This window comes from Lepidochelys kempii, chromosome 1 (assembly GCF_965140265.1).
Source record: "Lepidochelys kempii isolate rLepKem1 chromosome 1, rLepKem1.hap2, whole genome shotgun sequence".
In the NCBI taxonomy this organism is placed as follows: domain Eukaryota; kingdom Metazoa; phylum Chordata; order Testudines; family Cheloniidae; genus Lepidochelys; species Lepidochelys kempii.
The window spans coordinates 309,044,047-309,057,572 of NC_133256.1; the positions used below are offsets into that span (position 1 = coordinate 309,044,047).

General features: G+C 44.1%; 1 protein-coding gene across 23 annotated transcripts in view; it reads right to left on the bottom strand.

Annotated features, from left to right (window-relative positions):
- CADPS2 (calcium dependent secretion activator 2) overlaps positions 1-13,526 on the bottom strand; it is a 585,486-nt gene that overhangs the window by 560,374 nt on the left and 11,586 nt on the right. Inside the window, exon 1 of one of the 23 annotated variants that reach the window (XM_073328228.1) lies at positions 2,637-2,718. The exons of the other annotated variants lie outside the window; for them this stretch is intronic. The gene's annotated coding sequence lies outside the window, so the exon portion shown is untranslated. Of the gene's footprint in view, positions 1-2,636; positions 2,719-13,526 lie in introns of those variants that run through there. 23 annotated transcript variants of the gene reach the window in all.

Sequence of the window (13,526 nt, forward strand, 5' to 3'; positions counted from 1 at the left end):
TTTCAGTCTCTTTCCGAGCAGCCTAAATTTGGCCTCCAGTATGTCTCTCCTACCCTTCCCTATGTCACTGGTACCTACATGTACCACGACCACCCGCTCCTCCCCAGCACTACACAAGTCTATCTAGATGCCTCGAGAGATCCGCAACCTTCGCACCAGGCAGACAAGTCACCATACGGTTCTCCCAGTCATCACAAACCCAGCTATCTAGGTTTCTAATGATCAAATCTCCCATTACTAACACTTGCCTTTTCCTAATGACTGGAGTTCCCTCCCCAACATCATCTGGAAGGAGGTCCCGACTATGGGCAGGTTTCCCTCTTCTCCCATTGACTGCTCTCCTTCTCTGGGCCTTTCATCCTCCTTAACGGCGCTGGGGCTGTCTGACCAGAGGTGAGACAAATCTACTGTGTTCCAGAAAGCCTCATCAACATACCTCTCTGCCTCCCTTAGCTCCTCCAGCTCCGCCACCCTGGCCTCCAAAGCCCGTACACGGTCTCTGAGGGCCAGGAGCTCCTTGCACTGAATGCGCACATACGCCACCCACCCACAGGACAGGTAAACATACATTCTACGCTGAGTGCAATAAACAGGATAGCCCGCACTCTGCTGCTGGGCTTCTACCTGCATTCTCTCCTACAGCTACCTAGGTTAATCATAGGGTTTTTGTTTAAATCAAGACGTTCTGATTATAGTTTAACGGATTTAAAGAATGGCAAGTGTACCTCACCCCCTTTCCACTCCCCTTCCATACTCCCTCTCAAAACTTCCTGTTAGCAGCCCCTGGTCGCTTGCTCACTGCTTTATAAAGCCCTGGCATTCTTGATAGCTCCGCCCACGACTAAGGCTCAGCCAACGAACAGAGGCTTCTAGATTTCAAGGCTTCTAGATTTCTTGTTTAGAAGCTCACAGCTTCCAACTGCCAGCCACAGCACACAGTCCTTCAAACAGACAGACAGACAAACAAGCTCAAGGTTGTTGTATTTCTTCTCTTATCCCCCACACCAGGTTGTCTAAGATTCTTCTTGTTTGTGAGAATACCTTCCCACTCCCCGACCCTGCACCTTGTGCCTATTTTTTTCAGAGGGGTGGGGGGAAGAGTTGGGAACAGAGAGCGGGAAAAGGAAAACTCCCAGCCGTTCTGATGAATGCCCCACATTTTCTTTGTCATGAGTCCATGGAAACACACTTTCCTTTTTCTCCCAATCTGCTCTGAAAGAAATTTGCCATTGTATCACTTCCAGAGATAAAGATGTGGGACTCAGACACCATTTCAGCAGAAACTTTGTGGCAATCTATTCTTCTAAACATAAATTGAGTGTTCAGCTTTAGAAAAAGGAAGTTTAGGATTTTTATGAAATTTTGAAACCTCCTCACAAACTCTTTCCATAGGTGGAGTCTCTCTTAACCTACCAATTCCTGACATCAGCAATCAAAAAGGTGTGACAGACAACAGAATGACAGAAGGCCTGTATTTTGTTGTGTATTGCAGCATCATTTACAGATTATAATGGTTTATAAACTATAATGTCTGTTTTAAAGATGTTTCTTCACTGTGCAAATAAACCAATTTTGGAAAAAGCAAACAGGAAAAAGTAGTTCGGTCATGTTCAACCCTGCCCATGGGTCACAGCAGGGTTTGAACCTTGGCTCTTCAGAGCTTCAGCACAGACCTTTATCGCTTGGGTTAAGGAGTAACTGCTAACCTCTCTACAGGCCAGCAACTTTAGAGGAAGTCAACACACACTTTGCTTTTAGGTTACACACCTATTTATTAGGCTGCAGTACAATATTGAAGATCAGGACTCCTTGGTTGTATCAATAGCCATGGGTCGGGTCTATGGAGTAGTGGTTAGATATGGGATAACCAAAGGACATAGATTTGGCACTTCAGTGTGAAAAAAGACAGCATTGCTAAGTGGATAACATTTAGGTCTACCATATTAGAGACCCACATTCTATTTCCAATTTTGCCTCAAGTGATCTGGTGCAATTTCTCTGTTTTTATTACAAATTTATTTGTAAAATGGGGGAAGGAGGCTAATACCTGACCACCTTTTACATTTGGGGTGAAAGGCCATTGTCAGTAATAAGGACTCTGAAGCGCAAGGAAAAACAAACAGCCAGCAGAGCTGAGATATGAACTCATTCTCCTGGCTCCCAGCTCAGGGCACTTTCCCCTAGGCTACAGAGTATTTAGAAAAATAATCTCTCTCCCCCTTCATAGGGACACTGCCTGCCTTTGTGGTACCATCAGACAGACAGCATGATCCAGCAAAAATGCCAGATATTTCAAGCATATTGGATCTTGCAGACTGTCTGTCACAGGGTGGCTGGTGCCTGTGATTAAGGCACATCCAACTCACCTGTGCCACAGCAAGTGCTCCCAACTGGGCCAATTAAGAGGGCAGGGCAGCAACAGGGGACTATAAAAGATCAGGGAGAGGCCCAGTGAGAGAGAGACTTAGTATGTCAGTCAAGAAAAGTCAGGCGATTGGAGGAGGTGATGGTGGTCATCTCTGGGGAGAGCTTCTGCCCTCCCTGGGAAGAGGGAGGAATTGGCTAGGAGCATGTATGTTTGGGACACGGGAGAGGCTGAAGGCAGCAGTAGCAGTAGAGAGAATTGAGGAACTTACCCACTGATATGTCCAGGGCTGAGAGCTGGACCCAGAGGAACAGCAAGAGGGTCAGCGAGAGTGAGGGATGCTCACCACGCAAGGATGCTCCTAGCAGAGAGGCTGTGATGGCTCCAGCTAGGAAGAGAGGGGTTATAAGGACTACAGGCACTGGAGGGGATATGGGCTATGTTTTGGGACTATTGTGACAGACTATTTGAATAACGTTTATAATAAACCAGGCCAAAGGAAGGTATTATTGTGTCAAGAGAGATGGTCTATTTCTGGGCACTCAGAAGGAGGAAAACTCAGTCAGGTGTGCCTGGCGTGCCAGGGCCTGTTACAGAAAGCATTCCAGTTGGGGCCACCCTCTGACAGTCTGATAGGTGGTGAATGAGTTATGAGATAAGAACGGCCATACTGGGTCAGACCAAAGTTCCATCTAGTCCAATATCCTGTCTTCCAACAGTGGCCCATGCCAGATGCCCCAGAGGGAATGAACAGAACAGGTAATCAAGTGATCCATCCCCTGTCGCCCATCCCCAGCTTCTGGCAAACAGAGGTTAGAGACAATAGCCATTGATGGACCTATCCTCTATGAATTTATCTAGGTCTTTTGTTGTGAAGGCCAAGATCTGTTATAGTCTTGGCCTTCACAACATCCTCTGGCAAAGAGTTCCACAGGTTGACTATTGTGTGAAGAAGTACTTCCTTTTGTTTTAAACCTGCTGCCTATTAATTTCATTTTGTGACTCCTAGTTCTTGTGTTATGAGAAGGAGTAAATAACACTTCCTTAATTACTTTCTCCACACCAGTCATGATTTTATAGACCTCCATCATATCCCCCCTTAGCTGTCTCTTTCCCAAGCTGAAAAGTCCCAGTTTTACTAATCTCACTTCATCTGGAAGCTGTTCCATACCCCTAATCATTTTTGTTGCCCTTCTCTTTGTACCTTTTCCAATACATCTTTTTTTGAGATGGGGCGACCACATCTGCACAAGATGTGGGTATAACACAGATTTATATAGACATGATATTTTCTATCTTATCTATCCATTTCCTAAAGATTCCCAACATTTTTTGACTGCCAGTGCACACTGAATGGATGTTTTCAGAGAACTATCCACAATGACTCCAAGATGTCCTTTTTGGGTGATAACAGCTAATGTAGACCACATCATTTTATAGATAGAGTAGGGATTATGTTTTCCAATGTGCATTACTTTGTATTCATCAACATTCAATTTAATCTGCCACTTTGTTGCCCAGTCACCCAGTTTTGTGAGATCCCTTTGTAGCTCTTCACAGTCTGCTTAGGACGTAACTATCTTGGGTAGTTTTGAATCATCTGCAAATTTTGCCACCTCACTCTTTACCCCTTTTTCCAGATCGTTTATGAATATGCTGAACAGTCTGGTCCCAATACAGACCCACAGGGGACACCACTATTTACCATTTATTCCTACCCTTTGTTTCCTATCTTTTAACTAGTTACTGATGAATGAGAGCATCTTCCCTTTTATCCCTTGACAACTTACTTTGCTTAAGAGCTTTTGGTGAGGGACCTTGTCAAAGGCCTTCTAAAAATCTACGTACACTATATGCACTGGATCACCCTTGTCCACATTTTTGCTGATGCCCTCAAAGATTTCTAGTAAATTGGTGAGGCATGATTTCCCTTTACAAAAACCACGTTGACTCTTCCCCAGCAAATCATGTACAGCTATGTGTCTGATAATTCTGTTCTTTACTATAGTTTCAAATAGTTTGCCCGGTACTGATGTTAGCCTTACCAGCCTGTAATTGCGGAGATCGCCTCTCGAGTCCTTTTTAAAAATTGGTGTCACATTAGCTATCCTCCAGTCATTTGGTACAGAAGTGGATTTAAATGATAGGTTACATACCACATTTAATAGTTCTGCTATTTCACATTAGAGTTCCTTCAGAACTCTTGGGTGAATACCATCTGGTCCTGGTGACTTATTACTGTTTAGTTTATCAATTTGTTCCAAAGCCTCCTCTATTGACACCTCAATCTGGGACAGTTCCTCAGATCTGTCACCTAAAAAGAATGGCTCAGGTTTGGGAATCTCCCTCACATCGTCTTCAGTGAATATCTTTGCAAATAATTCATTTAGCCTCTCCATAATGGTCTTATCACTCTTGAGTGCTCCTTTAGCACCCTGGTCATCCAGTCACCCCACTGGTAGTTTAGGGGGCTTCTTGATTCTGATATACTTAAAAAAAAATTGCTGTTACTTTTTAAGTCTTTGGCTAGCTGTTCTTCAAATTCCTTTTTGGCCTTCCTAATTATATTTTTACACTTCATTCACCAGGGTCTGTGCTCCTTTCTATTTTCCTCACTAGGATTTAACTTCCACTTCTTAAGGGATACCTTTTCGCCTCTCACTGCTTCTTTTACTTTGTTGTTTAGCCACGATAGCACTTTTTTGGTTCTCTTACTATGTTTTTTAATTCGAGGTGTATCTTTAGTTTGAGCCTCTGTTATGGTATCTTTAAAAAGTTTCCAGCTTGCAGAGATTTCACTTTTGGCACTATATCTTTTAATTGCAGTATGGTTAAGACTCTGGAGAACATGGACATTGCTTTCTTGGCAGCTACCTGTACCCCAACTGTGGGCATCACTTCCACAACTATCAGAATGACAGACCTCACTCACTTCTGTGAGCTAGCTTTCCTACAGTAATAAATAATACTTAAAAAAAAAGAAAGCCCTCCCAGTTGGAAACTGGAAGGAAACATAAAACCCTTTGTAATTTCCAGAAATTGTGAGGCACTTGAATTAAAGTGTTAAGTACAGGACATAAAGATAAGTTAAAGTCATAACAATGTTATATTTTGAACAGTTATGAAGTTGTGATGTATTACAAAGATAAAAGCAGGTCACACAAAACATGGGGAATTTCAGGGAGAAGAGATTAGAAAGACTACAGTAAACAAGTGCGGAGGTTTCATTATTTTATTATGTAAAATGTATGTATATGTACACATACAGGTTTTAAAAATGGTTAAAAATCTGGAATATTTGTAGGTTTTTTTTCAATTAATTTTCCTAATTATGGCTTTTTTTTTACATATATTATGTGCAGAAGGCCCATTCAAACAGTGCTCAAAAATATAATAAAAATTCACAAAACATAACTCAAAAGGCATTCTATATTAAAATCTGCATGTCCTGGAAATTAAATGGTCCTGAGGTCAATTCAATGCTTGACCCAACAGATGCTTCTTACCCTCCACTTAGAAACTTGGCAAACAATCTCTGGCAGAATGCCAGAGGAAGCTCTGGCTTATTAGAACACTCAAAACTGAACTTTTAAAGGAAGTTTAGCTGACAAAAATTACAGTCAAAGCAAGTTCACAGCAATGCTATGACTGGGTACACATTAACAATAATGCCAAAAGCTGTTGGTCTTTTGCCACAGTATCATCTAGTACTGGGCGTGTTTGGGGGATATGTACGGCTGCTGAACATGAATCTAATCTCACCACTTTGTCTGGTTGAACAGGTCAAAAGAAAGCCTCTTTAGCCTGAAACTTGTAAATGGTAATTTATTAACTGATTAAAAAAAAAAAACTTTGAAGAACTCAAATTATGCCAGCCAGACAAGTGGGTATAACTTTGTCTACCAACAGATACAGATGGGAAATAAAGCAAACCTCTTATGACATCAGTTCCGAACAAAGAGCACTGGGTGATCCTTCTTAGCAGTCTTCTTAAACACTAAAAATTTTATTAAAACTAATGTTAAAAACATTATATAAAACATAGGCTGGGAAAAGCGTCTGCACATCTGGGTATAGTGCTTAGATTATCCTCAAATACAGTTTGTTTTTAAAGTCATATGATACATAGAGTACATAATCAGCAATAACCCAAATTTAGGTGAATAGATTTAATACTATTCACCTAAATGTTTAGATATTAGAATCCGAATACTCGGGTACATCACTCATGAAAAGTTGTACAGAGATTTGGTTGTGGAAAGCAAAATATATCAATGAGTAGAGACTGTCCCTCAGTAATTGAGAATTAGGTTGCTTGTCCATTTAGAAAATACAATCCAAGAGGAAAGTATTTGTTACTTTCCTGACTGTGCTTCTCATTGGCACTCTAGCTCATCCCTCATGGTATTGCCAATGTCCAGTGATGTGTTCTGTGTAGATGTCCCTCGACCACCTGATGGCGTCTGACACTATAAGTTGCTGCATCAGCCGAGCATTGACCAATTCCGCATTCTCTCAGCACTAGTTCGTTACTGGGGTATCATGCGCCTAAAGCACCAACTATCAGTGCATGTGTCTGGACCTGGTAACCCTTAGCTCTCAAGGTTTTGGCCAGAGGGGCATATTTCTCTACCTTTTGAGCTCAGACATCATGGAAGGCCAAAATAAAAATTAAATATAATGACTATCTAGAGTAGTGGTTCTCAAACTACTTACCATTGTAGACTGCATATACAGCTATTTATGTGCTATGTGGGCCGCATCCGCACAATATATATACTACCTGTATGGCCCAGAAGATGTCACATGGGCTGCAGTGTGTGCCATTGGGCCGCAAGCAGCCTGAGAACTACTGATCAAGAGGCATTCGTATAGCTGTGTATTTGTTTGAACGCCCAATTCATTAAACCAATGCACCTGCACCTCTCTCAACGTAGGGAGCTGCAGCAATGATGCTATGGTGTATCTGGAACACTTCACCTCCTACCCTGATGGCAGATGCTTAAAAACATGACGGGAAATTATAGGGCCCAGTAGGTGATTTTCAAATAATTCTAGCTTAGTTATACCTAATGGGCATTTCTTCAAACATGTCAAAGTAATGGAGGTCAAAGTCCATGGTACATTTAAACTTTACAATGTAAGGTGCTCCTGATTTAAAGAGAGTACAAAAATAAGCAGCTGGAAAAATTAACACCTTGTTATACAAACTTTGATAAATGCTTGGATAATAAAACACAAGAAATTTAACGCAGTTTTTCGAGGAAGGGGAAACAATCTTCAGACAGAGTACCTATTTCTTATGCTTGTTATCTTTCTAAAAGTTACATGCTTCTGAAAATAGACTCTGTCCTGGAATGCACATGACTCTCTCTCTCTCTCTCACCTTCCCTCCCTCCTCCACACTCCAATATTATCTGTATAACAGCTTTCTATTAACTTTTGCTTTAAATGGTGAAGCACACTAGAAAGATTTACCTTGTATCAAACAATAATTGATGCCATCATATCTCAGTGACTTTCTGAACCTATACCAGACTGAGAACTGAGTTGTATTAGTAGTTAGTAATAAAGGACTTCCTACAGTCTTCACTCAGGGCAAACACCCACTGATTTCAATAGGAGTTTGATCTCAGTAGGACTGCATGATCTGGCCTAAGCTCATAAATACAGCTTATTTTTGATTTCCAGATATTTTCTCAATCTTTGCTACTCTGAAAAACCAACCCAGGAGGAAGAGAAACTCTCCTCTATGAAGTGAAAACCTAAAATCAAGCAAGATCAGATTTAGTGGAGTAACACAGCAAGTTCCAGACCCACCCAAAACTAGTCTGCTTTTTATTTTTGTTTCTTTGTCTTGCTAGCAACTCATCTGTAAGGAGATCACAATAAAGGACCTGTCCAATATTTTAACACAATGCATATTTGATATGCCAAACAGTTCCAATAGAAAGACAATATTATGACATTTTTGTACAAGGAAACAGCCTCTGGAACCTTGCTTTGCGGCCTCTGAATATGTAATTCAAAATTAATGAAGGGATAGAGAACAACTAAGGACAAGCTGGGGGCTCTCTTGAGCAACAGCTTTCAAAATAAATATTTGGCACATGTTGCCTGGAGATGTTCATTTATACTTTTAATGAAAGCACAAAAGTCATCCCGTTATCACACAAGCAGTTAAAGGGTACATTATTTTGCAAGAGTACACTATAGTACCATAAAAACTATGTGCCTCTCCTCCCAGTCTCCCACACTCATTCTTGGGGACCTGAACTTCCATGTTGATGACCCATGCCAACCCGCACATCTCCTCTAAGGTTACCACCTCTAAGGTACAAAAAGTCCAGACATCCAAACTATTTCATGCGAAGTGTGAAACAACAAATTAAGGGAGGCAGGACTTTTAGTCACTAGGCATCTCACTAGGTCTGGAAACTGCCTCCACCTTATCCTCCTCGATTCCTGTGTTTCAGACACAGCTGGAAGGAGCTGCTGATCCCCCCACATCAAGCTCTAGCCAGGAAGTTCTAGATAGAAAAGATCCCACCATAACATGCCCCGTTTCCCTCCCCTCTCTGCAGCAGCTTCCCTGCCCTTTCTCCCTGAAGCACAAATCCTGCCCCAGCCTGACAGCTCCCCACCCCTCCCCAGCTGCTGGGAAACTTTTGCTCTGCTGGCTCAGTTTATCAGGCCATGGAGTCCTCGCCCTCCTCTTTATTCCTTCTGCATCCCTGGTTAAACTGTCCCATCCACCAAAAAGGGCCATCCGCTTGACTTAGTCTTCATCAAGCACTGGTCTCTCTGATCTCTTTCTTGCTGAGCTCCTCCTCTCCAACCATCACTTGGTGGTCTCATTCAGCATCACTCACCAACCCCCTACTCCTTAAGCCCTTTCACTTGTCCTTTCCATGAACCCCAGTCCATCAGCATTAACGACTTCTCGTCTGTTCTCAGCCCTCTCATCCCTACCCTCTCTTTCATTGATATGGTCGTTTATTCTCTTCATGCTTCACTCTCCTCCTCTCTTGATTCTTTTGCCTGTCTTCCCCATTGCAACCACCTGCCAACCCCCAGTTCTGGCTCAGCCCCAACATCCACTTTCTCCACTCCAGTTCTCATGCTGTGGAGCAGACCTGCTGGAAACCTTACACGCAGAGTCACCTCCTTCATTACATTCTTGCCTCCTTCTTTCAGTTCTGCCATACTCCTAGCTAAACTACCCTACAACTCCAACTTAATCTAATCCCCTGGTTGCAACCCCAGCTGCCTTTTTGACATCTTGGACCCTCCCCTCCTCCCACCTCCACTTCTTTCTCTACAGAGGATTTTGCTCATTTCCTCCAAGAGGACACTAACTAAATACAACTGCCCTTCCCTTTCCCCACCACAGATGTGGATGTTTCTTATTTACTTTACTCCTAACTCCTCCACTTGCCCCAGTGATTCCAGCCCATCTCCCTCACATCCACTCCCTCACTTTTCTCCTTAATCTCTCACTATCCTCTGGCTCTTTTCCTTTCACAATACAAGTATACTTTAGACTCTCCCACCTTAAAAACCCCAGCCTTGACCCTACTTGCCTTTCCAGCTATCACCCCACCTACCTTTCATCTCTAAGCTTATTGAAGACATTGTTTACAATCACTATCTAAAGTTCCTGTCCTCCAATTCTAGGCTAGATCCCCTCCAATCTGGCTTTCCCCACCTCCCTTCCACTCCACTGAAAACCACTCCTGTCAAAGTCTTTAATGACCTCTTCCTAGCCAAAGCTCAGAACTAATATTCCCTTATTCCCCTTGACCTGTAAGCCAATTATGAGCCCATCTATCATATAAAGAAAAGGAGTACTTGTGGCACCTTAGAGACTAAAACTCTGAAACCCGTCTGTCAAGGTTCCTTCCCCACTCTGAAATCTAGGATACAGATGTGGGGACCTGCATGAAAACTCCCTAACCTTATTTTTACCAGCTTCGGTTAAAACTTCCCCAAGGTACAAACTATTTCACCTTTTGCCCTTGGACTTTATTGCTGCCACCACCAAGTGTCTAACAGATATATAACCGAGAAAGAGCCCGCTTGGAAACATCTTTCCCCCCAGAATCCTCCCCAAACCCTACACCCCCTTTCCTGGGGAAGGCTTGATAAAAATCCTCACCAATTTGTATAGGTGAACACAGACCCAAACACTTGGATCTTAAGAACAATGAAAAAAGCAATCAGGTTCTTAAAAGAAGAATTTTAATTGAAGAAAAAAAGTAAAAGAATCACCTCTGTAAAATCAGGATGGTAAATACCTTACAGGGTAATCAGATTCAAAACACAGAGAATCCCTCTAGGCAAAACCTTAAGTTACAAAAAGACAAACACAGGAATATACATTCCATTCAGCACAGCTGTTTTATCAGCCATTTAAACAAAACAGAATCTAACGCATATCTAGCTAGATTACTTACTAAGTTCTAAGACTCCATTCCTTTTCTGTTCCCAGCAAAGGCATCACACAGACACAGAAAGCCTTTTTGTCTCTCCCACCCCCCAGCTTTGAAAATATGTTGTTTCCTCATTGGTCATTTTGGTCAGGTGCCAGCAAGGTTATCCTAGCTTCTTAACCCTTTACAGGTGAAAGGGTTTTTCCTCTGGCCAGGAGGGATTTTAAAAGGTGTTTACCCTTCCCTTCATATTTATGACACCATCATATGTAATCTCCAAGGAGATTACATAGATTCCTGGAACTCTGTCTGCTGGCAGCTCAGGGAGAGGCACGCTGTCCCTGGTAGGGAGGGGGAGCCAAGGCGGACTCAGAGTCCGCCCAGCAACCAACAGGGAGTGAGAGGCCCTCCCAGGGAGAAGCCATTTGGTAGTCAGTCTGGAGCCAGCCAGGAAAAGGGCAGGACTGGCTGTGTGGGGAGCTGGTGAGTCCCAGGCCTGCATGCTGGGCTCCCCCTGAGAACAGGCCTCTAGGGACCTGACAACAGATCTCTCAGCTGGGTTTTTTCCTTCCCCACTGATTCCCAATTTGTAGAGTTTGCTGGGAAACTTCCCAGCCAGGCTGAGTTCACCCTCCAGCTCCCTAGGTGAGACCAGTCACCACATAGTCAGCTCTGCTCTGTTTGCTAGTCCAAGGAAGCTGCCTGCTGAGTGTGTGACTGGAGGCTGGGCTAGGAGGCTACCGATTGGATGTTAGTGTAGTTGTGTAACCTACACCTTGAGCCCTGCACCCCTTTGTGGTGAGGGGAAATCCTGGGACCGACACAGCTTGATTCCTGCCTGAGGAGGATCCCTACCAGCAGAGAGCAGCCCCTCTGCAGTGACCGAGGAGTCCAGAGTCATCTTCGAACCTGAGGATCATTCATGGAGTTTGTGAGTGTACCATCGTTTAGTTAGAGAATTTATTCTGGGGACCCCCTACTCCCTGAACTGTGTCCTCAAGCCAGGGAGTAAGGATTTGAGGATTTTAAAACCTGCTGCACATTACACCGGTGGATGGATTTACCACCTTCTCCCACTTGAGTCCTTTGGGCTGTACTGAACCCAATCAGCCATGCTGCTAAACCACTGCAGAGAAGAATTTTGTGGTTATAGGTCATCAAAGGCCCCAGCAAAGTACGCATACCAACAGGACAGTAATTTTACATTTGCTACATCAAGTCATGGGTATTTGCAGCATGGGCACCAGTGACCCTAAAAATAGTGTTTTACCCTGTTATGTTGTATTTGTCTCCTGTTTAATAATAATTGTGTTGAATATATTTTTATGTGTTATTTCTTGGAAGTCTCCAACTATCTGGCAAGTAAGTGGGGATTACTCTGTAGTTAGAATTTTCCGCCCAAGCTGCCCTGGTGACCCTGCCAGGAAGGAGCGAGGGGGGTGGAGGCACCGCCAAATAATTTCCTAGGTAAAAAAGAAAAGATACACCCCGCGGAGTGGGTGGCGGGATCCAAAAGAACCCAGACCTGTCCATCAAAACCTGTAAGCGGATTGGCATTAAAGGAGGTAACCAGGTGGAGAGGGGGCGCTACACATATCTATCATATCTTCTTCTTGAAATCTCATCCTCCCTTGACTTCTGTGACTCTGTCCTTTCTTGGTTCTCCTCCTTCCTCTCTAATGACTCCTTAGGATCCTCCTTATACCCCCTCCCACTTTCAGTGGTGTTTCACATGGCTCTATCCTGGGTCCCCTTCTGTTTCCTCTCTCTGGTAATTTTATCCATAAGCACAAATTTAACTACCGTATCTATAAAAAGAAACTCTGAAACCTACCATATCTATGCTGATGAAACACAGATCTACCTCTGTACTCTAGAACGGTCTTTCTGTCCAAATTAAAATCTCGGCTTATCTCCCTTACATCTAGTTCAGGGGTGGGCAAGCTACAGCCTGCAGGCCATGTTTAGCATGTCAGATGTTTCAGTCTGGCCCTCGAGCTCCTACTAGGGAGCGGGGTCTGGGGCTTATTCCACTCTGGCAGGGGACTTGCCCTGCTTCGTGCATGACATGGCTCCGTGCGGCTCCCGGACACAGCAACACGTCCCTCCTCCAGCTCCTACGCATAGGGGCAGTCAGGGGACTCCGCACCTGCCCCGCCCCATTGGCCAATAGAATACGCAGGGGCGGCAGCTGCGGATGGGGCAGCGCACAGCACCACCTGGCCGCGCCTCAGCGTAGGAGCCAGAGGGGGGACATGCCGCTGCTTCTGGGAGCTGCTTGAGGTAAGTGCCCCCCAGAACCTGCACCTCTGACCTCCTCTCACGCCCCAACCCCCTGCCCCAGCCCTGATCCCCTTCCCGCCCTCCAAACCCCTCAGTCCCAGCCCGAAGCACCCTCCTGCATCCTACACTCCTAATCCTCAGTCCCACCCCAGAGCCCGCACCCCCAGCCGGAACTCTCACCCCAACCCCAATTTCGTGAGCATTCATGGCCCGCCATACAATTTCCATACCCAGATGTGGCCCTTGGGCCAAAAGTTTGACCACCCCTGATCTAGTGGATGTCTAGCCATCAGCTCAAGTTCAACATGACTAAAACTAATCTTTCCACCCAGGCCCACCTCTCTCCTCCTTTCTTGATCACTGAGCACAACACAAGAATCTGCCTATCACTCAGGCCCACAACTTGGGCATTATCTTCAACTCAGATATCTCTCTAGTCTAGAGCC